A 9255-nucleotide genomic window follows, 5' to 3' on the forward strand; every position below is an offset into this window, starting at 1 on the left:
TGCGAAATGTTAGCCACCTGGCTGGCCGCTTGCTCCAAGGGGGATGTAATATTTTACCATATGCAAAACATGTTATTTCTTAGACAAACAGATACTACAGTGTAAAGCAGGAGATCTGTTTAGGACTGCAGGCCTCAAATTTGAACTTTTTAAGGTCAAGGCAAGAGTTGCCTTAAAAGAGGGCTCAAATTTTAGGGCACCAAGGCAAACATTATTTTATTTCAAGGCAGGGGCTCCAAAGCATGTATATGTATATATATATATATATATATATATATATATATATATATATATATATATATACAATTTTTTTAATTCATTAATAATATCATCATGTCAGCTTTTTGTCAGTACATGATGCCTTTATCTTTATTTTTACATTTTGATAGAGAGAGGTATTTTTTTTAAATTATTTATTTAAGTTATGTTCATTTATATGTACATATAGATGATGTACAGGATTGAACTATACATAATAAAACATTAACAAAATGCTATGTCACATTAATTTTTTTTTTTTAAAGAATTACTTTGTGACATTAAAAAAACAAAAATAATGTAAAAAAACACTAAAAAAACCTGGCGTTTACTTTTTGATATTAAAATAAAACACAAATCTGTTTGGCTAATGAAGATGAAATCAAATAAACAAGCTTTGTTCTTCTCCAACAACGCCTCCTTGTAGTTCAGTACAACAGTTTGGCCAACAAAAATAAAGAGGAGTGACACCTCTCACATGGAAAACACAATCTTCACAGCCTGCATTCAATTGGATGAGACGACAAAACATTTGAGCTAGTATTGATGTTATTTGAACACTGATACAGTTTGCAGTTAAATAAAGGAGTGAACATCCCAGTCAACAAACTAAAGACGTTATAAACAAGTTGTCACAACGTTCAACGTGTGATGCTGCATGTTTCCTCACCTCATTAACTCTCAGTCACAGCAGCTCATGGACACTGTATTGAGAAAATGAAAGCAACATCAAATAGTTTTCTCCTTCGTTTTATACTTTTAGTGTGGGCACAAGTGTCTCCAATATTGTCCACACTGGTCTCCATCCAAACACAGCAGTGTGCTCCTAAACACACACCGGGAAGCGAGGGAAAATGACGTTAAACCAAGCGCTTGGCTCCGTTTACTCCGAAGGGGAGAACTCCGGAACTAAGTCAGTGTCGTTGGTCCGCCATGATTATCAGGCCAAATGCGCCTGACTTCCTGTTGCCTAAAATGCATTAATAAATGACGATTTTTCAGTAATTAAAAAAATTAGACGGTATTACTAACCGTTCTGGAATTTTATCGCAAATTATCGTTACACCGTTTATCATTACATCCCCCGTCCATTAACAAGTAAAAAGTTAAGGGCGGTCACGGCATGTTCTTGCCGCAAATGTTGGTCAATTTTTGGGGGGCTAACGGCAAATGACAGGAAGACCGGGTCTAAATGGACGTCGAGTGGGTCTAGCATAATATTGTGAAAGTCCAGTCCATAGTGGGTCTAACATAATAGTGTGAGAGTCCAGTCCATAGTGGGGCCAGCCGGAGACCATCCCGAGCGGAGACAGGTCAGCAGCGCAGATGTCCCCAACCGATGCACAGTTGAGTGGTCCACCAAGTATGGTGTGGGAACAAGTGTCTCCAATATTGTCCACACCGGTTTCCATCTAAACACAGCAGTGCGCTCCAAAACGCATCCCCCGTCCATTAACAAGTAAAAAGCCAAAGGTGGTCACGGCATGTTCTTGCCGCAAATGTTGGTCAATTTTTTTAGGGCTAACGGCAAATGACGAGGGCGGTCGCAACTTGCCGGGATTAAATTCGAGCCCTGGGACTGTAAACCAGTTTCCACGCGTCACATTAATGAGGCGTCTTTTTCAATCAATCAATGTTTACTTATATAGCCCTAAATCACAAGTGTCTCAAAGGGCTGCACAAGCCACAACGACATCCTCGGTTCAGAGCCCAAATAAGGGCAAGGAAAAACTCACAACCCAGTGGGATGTCAATGTGAATGACTATGAGAGACCTTGGAGAGGACCGCAGATGTGGGTGACCCCCCCCTCTAGGGGAGACCGGATGCAATGGACGTCGAGTGGGTCTAACATAATAGTGAGAGTCCAGTCCATAGTGGGGCCAGCCGGAGAACATCCCGAGCGGAGACAGGTCAGCAGAGCAGATGTGTCCCCAACCGATGCACAGTCGAGTGGTCCACCAAGTATGGTGTGGGAACCAGTGTCTCCAATATTGTCCACACTGGTCACCATCTAAACACAGCAGTGCGCTCCTAAACGCACGCCGGGAAGCGAGGGAAAATGACGTTAAACCAAGCGCTTGGCTCCGTTTACTCCGAAGGGGAGAACTTGTACTTGACATTGTTTATAGGGTTAGGCGCAATAAGTGTTCAACTTCAGCCTAAACCCTTTCGGTCTGCAACATTTTCTTTTTCAATCTATGAATGTACAACTGTTTGTTTATTTTGTTGACCATTGACCGAAGAAGAAGAAGAATAAATAATAATAATAAGTCAGTGTCGTTGGTCCGTCATGATTATCAGGCCAAATGCGCCTGACTTCCTGTTGCCTAAAATGCATTACTAAATGACGATTCTTCGGTAATTAAAAAAATTAGACGGTATTACAAACCGTTCTGGAATTTTATCGCAAATTATCATTATACCGTTTATCATTACATCCCCCGCCCATTAACAAGTAAAATGTTAAGGGCGGTCACGGCATGTTCTTGCTGCAAATGTTGGTACATTTTTTAGGGCTAACGGCAAATGACAGGGAGACCGGATGCAATGGACGTCGAGTGGGTCGAGCATAATATTGTGAAAGTCCTGTCCATAGTGGGTCTAACATAATAGTGAGAGTCCAGCGGAGACGTGTCAGCAGCGCAGATGTCCCCAACCGATACACAGTCGAGTGGTCCACCAAGTATAGTGTGGGAACAAGTCTCTCCAATATTGTCCACACCGGTCTCCATCTAAACACAACAGTGCGCACCTAAACGCATCCCCCGTCCATTAACAAGTAAAAAGTCAAAGGTGGTCACGGCATGTTCTTGCCACAAATGTTGGTCAATTTTTTAGGGCTTACGGCAAATGACGAGGGCGGTCGCAAGTTGCCGGGGTAAAATTCGAGCCCTGGGACTGTAAACCAGTTTCCACGCGTCACATTAATGAGGCGTCTTTTTCAATCAATCAATGTTTACTTATATAGCCCTAAATCACAAGTGTCTCAAAGGGCTGCACAAGCCACAACGACATCCTCGGTTCAGAGCCCACATAAGGGCAAGGAAAAACTCACAACCCAGTGGGATGTCAATGTGAATGACTATGAGAAACCTTGGAGAGGACCGCAGATGTGGGTGACCCCCCCCTCTAGGGGAGACCGGATGCAATGGACGTCGAGTGGGTCTAGCATAATATTGTGAGAGTCCAGTCCATAGTGGATCTAACATAATAGTAAGAGTCCAGTCCATAGTGGGGCCAGCCGGAGAACATCCCGAGCGGAGACAGGTCAGCAGCGCAGATGTCCCCAACCGATGCACAGGCGAGTGGTCCACCAAGTATGATGTGGGAACAAGTGTCTCCAATATTGTCCACACCGGTCTCCATCTAAACACAGCCTAGGGTTAAACGCACGCCGGAAAGCGAGGGAAAATTACGTTAAACCACGCGCTTGGCTCAGTTTACTCCGAAGGGGAGAACTTGTACTTGACATTGTTTATAGGGTTAGGCGCAATAAGTTTTCAACTTCAGCCTAAACCCTTTTGGTCTGCAACATTTTCTTTTTCAATCTATGAATGTACAACTGTTTGTTTATTTTGTTGACCATTGACCGAAGAAGAAGAATAATAAATAATAATAATAATAATAATAATAATAATAATAAGTCAGTGTCTTTGGTCCGTCATGATTATCAGGCCAAATGCGCCTGACTTCCTGTTGCCTAAAATGCATTACTAAATGACGATTTTTCGGTAATTAAAAAAATTAGACGGTATTACTAACTGTTCTGGAATTTTATCGCAAATTATCGTTATACCGTTTATCATTACATCCCCCGTCCATTAACAAGTAAAAAGTTAAGGGCGGTTACGGCATGTTCTTGCCGCAAATGTTGGTCAATTTTTTTAGGGCTAACGGCAAATGACGAGGGCGGTCGCAAGTTGCCGGGGTTAAATTCGAGCCCTGGGACTGTAAACCAGTTTCCACGCATCACATTAATGAGGTGTCTTTTTCAATCAATTGATCTTTACTTATATAGCCCTAAATCACAAGTGTCTCAAAGGGCTGCACAAGCCACAACGACATCCTCGGTTCAGAGCCCACATAAGGGCAAGGAAAAACTCACAACCCAGTGGGATGTCAATGTGAATGACTATGAGAAACCTTGGAGAGGACCGCAGATGTGGGTGACCCCCCCCTCTAGGGGAGACCGGATGCAATGGACTTCGAGTGGGTCTAGCATAATATTGTGAGAGTCCAGTCCATAGTGGATGTAACATAATAGTGAGAGTCCAGTCCATAGTGGGGCCAGCTGGGGAACATCCCGAGCGGAGACAGGTCAGCAGCGCAGATGTCCCCAACCGATGCACAGGCGAGTGGTCCACCAAGTATGGTGTGGGAACAAGTGTCTCCAATATTGTCCACACCGGTCTCCATCTAAACACAACAGTGCGCTCCTAAACGCATCCCCCGTCCATTAACAAGTAAAAAGTCAAAGGTGGTCACGGCATGTTCTTGCCACAAATGTTGGTCAATTTTTTAGGGCTTACGGCAAATGACGAGGGCGGTCGCAAGTTGCCGGGGTTAAATTCGAGCCCTGGGACTGTAAACCAGTTTCCACGCGTCACATTAATGAGGCGGCTTTTTCAATCAATCAATGTTTACTTATATAGCCCTAAATCACAAGTGTCTCAAAGGGCTGCACAAGCCACGACGACATCCTCGGTTCAGAGCCCACATAAGGGCAAGGAAAAACTCACAACCCAGTGGGATGTCAATGTGAATGACTATGAGAAACCTTGGAGAGGACCGCAGATGTGGGTGACCCCCCCCTCTAGGGGAGACCGGATGCAATGGACGTCGAGTGGGTCTAGCATAATATTGTGAGAGTCCAGTCTATAGTGGATCTAACATAATAGTGAGAGTCCAGTCCATAGTGGGGCCAGCCGGAGAACATCCCGAGCGGAGACAGGTCAGCAGCGCAGATGTCCCCAACCGATGCACAGGCGAGTGGTCCACCAAGTATGGTGTGGGAACAAGTGTCTCCAATATTGTCCACACCGGTCTCCATCTAAACACAGCCTAGGGTTAAACGCACGCCGGAAAGCGAGGGAAAATTACGTTAAACCACGCGCTTGGCTCAGTTTACTCCGAAGGGGAGAACTTGTACTTGACATTGTTTATAGGGTTAGGCGCAATAAGTTTTCAACTTCAGCCTAAACCCTTTTGGTCTGCAACATTTTCTTTTTCAATCTATGAATGTACAACTGTTTGTTTATTTTGTTGACCATTGACCGAAGAAGAAGAATAATAAATAATAATAATAATAATAATAATAATAAGTCAGTGTCTTTGATCTGTCATGATTATCAGGCCAAATGCGCCTGACTTCCTGTTGCCTAAAATGCATTACTAAATGACGATTTTTCGGTAATTAAAAAAATTAGACGGTATTACTAACTGTTCTGGAATTTTATCGCAAATTATTGTTATATTGTTTATCATTACATCCCCCGTCCATTAACAAGTAAAAAGTTAAGGGCGGTCACGGCATGTTCTTGCCGCAAATGTTGGTCAATTTTTTAGGGCTAACGGCAAATGACAGGAAGACCGGATGCAATGGACGTCGAGTGGGTCTAGCATAATATTGTGAAAGTCCAGTCCATAGTGGATCCAACATAATAGTGAGAGTCCAGTCCATAGTGGGGCCAGCCGGAGACCATCCCAAGCGGAGACGGGTCAGCAGCGCAGATGTCCCCAACCGATGCACAGTCGAGTGGTCCACCAAGTATAGTGTGGGAACAAGTGTCTCCAATATTGTCCACACCGGTCTCCATCTAAACACAGCAGTGCGCTCCTAAACGCACACCGGGAAGCGAGGGAAAATGACGTTAAACCAAGCGCTTGGCTCCGTTTACTCCGAAGGGGAGAACTTGTACTTGACATTGTTTAAAGGGTTAGGCGCAAATTCGCAATAAGTGTTCAACTTCAGCCTAAACCCTTTCGGTCTGCAACATTTTCTTTTTCAATCTATGAATGTACAACTGTTTGTTTATTTTGTTGACCATTGACCGAAGAAGAAGAAGAATAAATAATAATAATAATAATAATTAGTCAGTGTCGTGGGTCCGTCATGATTATCAGGCCAAATGCGCCTGACTTCCTGTTGCCTAAAATGCATGACTAAATGACGATTTTTCGGTAATTTAAAAAATTAGACAGTATTACTAACCGTTCTGGAATTTTATCGCAAATTATCGTTATACCGTTTATCATTCCATCCCCCGTCCATTAACAAGTAAAAAGTTAAGGGCGGTTACGGCATGTTCTTGCCGCAAATGTTGGTCAATTTTTTTAGGGCTAACGGCAAATGACAGGGAGACCGGATGCAATGGACGTCGAGTGGGTCTAGCATAATATTGTGAAAGTCCAGTCTATAGTGGATCTAACATAATAGTGAGAGTCCAGTCCATAGTGGGGCCAGCCGGGGACCATCCCGAGCGGAGACAGGTCAGCAGCGCAGATGTCCCCAACCGATGCACAGTCGAGTGGTCCACCAAGTATGGTGTGGGAACAAGTCTCTCCAATATTGTCCACACCGGTCTCCATCTAAACACAGCAGTGCGCTCCTAAACACATCCCCCGTCCATTAACAAGTAAAAAGTCAAAGGTGGTCACGGCATGTTCTTGCCGCAAATGTTGGTCAATTTTTTTAGGGCTAACGGCAAATGACGAGGGCGGTCGCAAGTTGCCGGGGTTAAATTCGAGCCCTGGGACTGTAAACCAGTTTCCACGCATCACATTAATGAGGTGTCTTTTTCAATCAATCGATCTTTACTTATATAGCCCTGAATCACAAGTGTCTCAAAGGGCTGCACAAGCCACAACGACATCCTCGGTTCAGAGTCCACATAAGGGCAAGGAAAAACTCACAACCCAGTGGGATGTCAATGTGAATGACTATGAGAGACCTTGGAGAGGACCGCAGATGTGGGTGACCCCCCTAGGGGAGACCGGATGCAATGGACGTCGAGTGGGTCGAGCATAATATTGTGAAAGTCCTGTCCATAGTGGGTCTAACATAATAGTGAGAGTCCAGTCCATAGTGGGGCCAGCCGGAGAACATCCCGAGCGGAGACGTGTCAGCAGCGCAGATGTCCCCAACCGATGCACAGGCGAGTGGTACACCAAGTATGGTGTGGGAACAAGTCTCTCCAATATTGTCCACACCGGTCTCCATCTAAACACAACAGTGCGCTCCTAAACGCATCCCCCGTCCATTAACAAGTAAAAAGTCAAAGGTGGTCACGGCATGTTCTTGCCACAAATGTTGGTCAATTTTTTAGGGCTAACGGCAAATGATGAGGGCGGTCGCAAGTTGCCGGGGTTAAATTCCAGCCCTGGGACTGTAAACCAGTTTCCACGCATCACATTAATGAGGCGTCTTTTTCAATCAATCAATGTTTACTTATATAGCCCTGAATCACAAGTGTCTCAAAGGGCTGCACAAGCCACAACGACATCCTCGGTTCAGATCCCACATAAGAGCAAGGAAAAACTCACAACCCAGTGGGATGTCAATGTGAACGACTATGAGAAACCTTGGAGAGGACCGCAGATGTGGGTGAACACCCCTCTAGTGGAGACCGGATGCAATGGACGTCGAGTGGGTCTAGCATAATATTGTGAAAGTCCAGTCCATAGTGGGTCTAACATAATAGTGAGAGTCCAGTCCATAGTGGGGCCAGCCGGAGAACATCCCGAGCGGAGACAGGTCAGCAGCGCAGATGTCCCCAACCGATGCACAGGCGAGTGGTCCACCAAGTATGGTGTGGGAACAAGTGTCTCCAATATTGTCCACACCGGTCTCCATCTAAACATAGCCTAGGGTTAAACGCACGCCGGAAAGCGAGGAAAAATTACGTTAAACCACGCGCTTGGCTCAGTTTACTCCGAAGGGGAGAACTTGTACTTGACATTGTTTATAGGGTTAGGCGTAATAAGTGTTCAACTTCAGCCTAAACCCTTTCGGTCTGCAACATTTTCTTTTTCAATCAATGAATGTACAACTCTTTGTTTATTTTGTTGACCATTGACCGAAGAAGAAGAATAATAAATAATAATAATAATAATAAGTAGAGATGTTCTGCCGATATTATCGGCCTGCCGATATTATCGGCCGATTTATGCTTTAAAATGTAATATCGGAAATTATCGGTATCGTTTTTTTTATTATCAGTGTCTTGCATCCGGTCTCCCCGACCCCCTCTAGGGGAGACCGGATGCAATGGACGTCGAGTGGGTCTAGCATAATATTGTGAGGGTCCAGTCCATAGTAGATCCAACATAATAGTGAGAGTCCAGTCCATAGTGGGGCCAGCCGGAGAACATCCCGACCGGAGACAGGTCAGCAGCGCAGATGTCCCCAACCGATGAACAGTCGAGTGGTCCACCAAGTATGGTGTGGGAACAAGTCTCTCCAATATTGTCCACACCGGTCTCCATCTAAACACAGCAGTGCGCTCCTAAACGCATCCCCCGTCCATTAACAAGTAAAAAGTCAAAGGTGGTCACGGCATGTTCTTGCCACAAATGTTGGTCAATTTTTTAGGGCTTACGGCAAATGACGAGGGCGGTCGCAAGTTGCCGGGGTTAAATTCGAGCCCTGGGACTATAAACCAGTTTCCACGACGTCTACTGTAGGCGGTCCATGTTGTCCTGCCCCAATGTGCCATGCCACAGTCTTATGTTCAAGACAGAATAACAGAGGTGTGGACTCGAGTCACATGACTTGGACTCGAGTCAGACTCGAGTCATAAATTTGATGACTTTAGACTCGACTTGACAAAATGTAAAAAGACTTGCAACTCGACTTAGACTTTAACATCAATGACTTGTGACTTCACTTGGACTTGAGCCTTTTGAATTGACATAACTTGCTACTTTCCCCAAAACCCAAAGATGAAAAAGTTATTCGGGAGCGCTCCGTATTTTTCATTGTGTACTTGTCTATCAGC

Source organism: Nerophis lumbriciformis, linkage group LG04 (assembly GCF_033978685.3).
Source record: "Nerophis lumbriciformis linkage group LG04, RoL_Nlum_v2.1, whole genome shotgun sequence".
NCBI lineage: Eukaryota > Metazoa > Chordata > Actinopteri > Syngnathiformes > Syngnathidae > Nerophis > Nerophis lumbriciformis.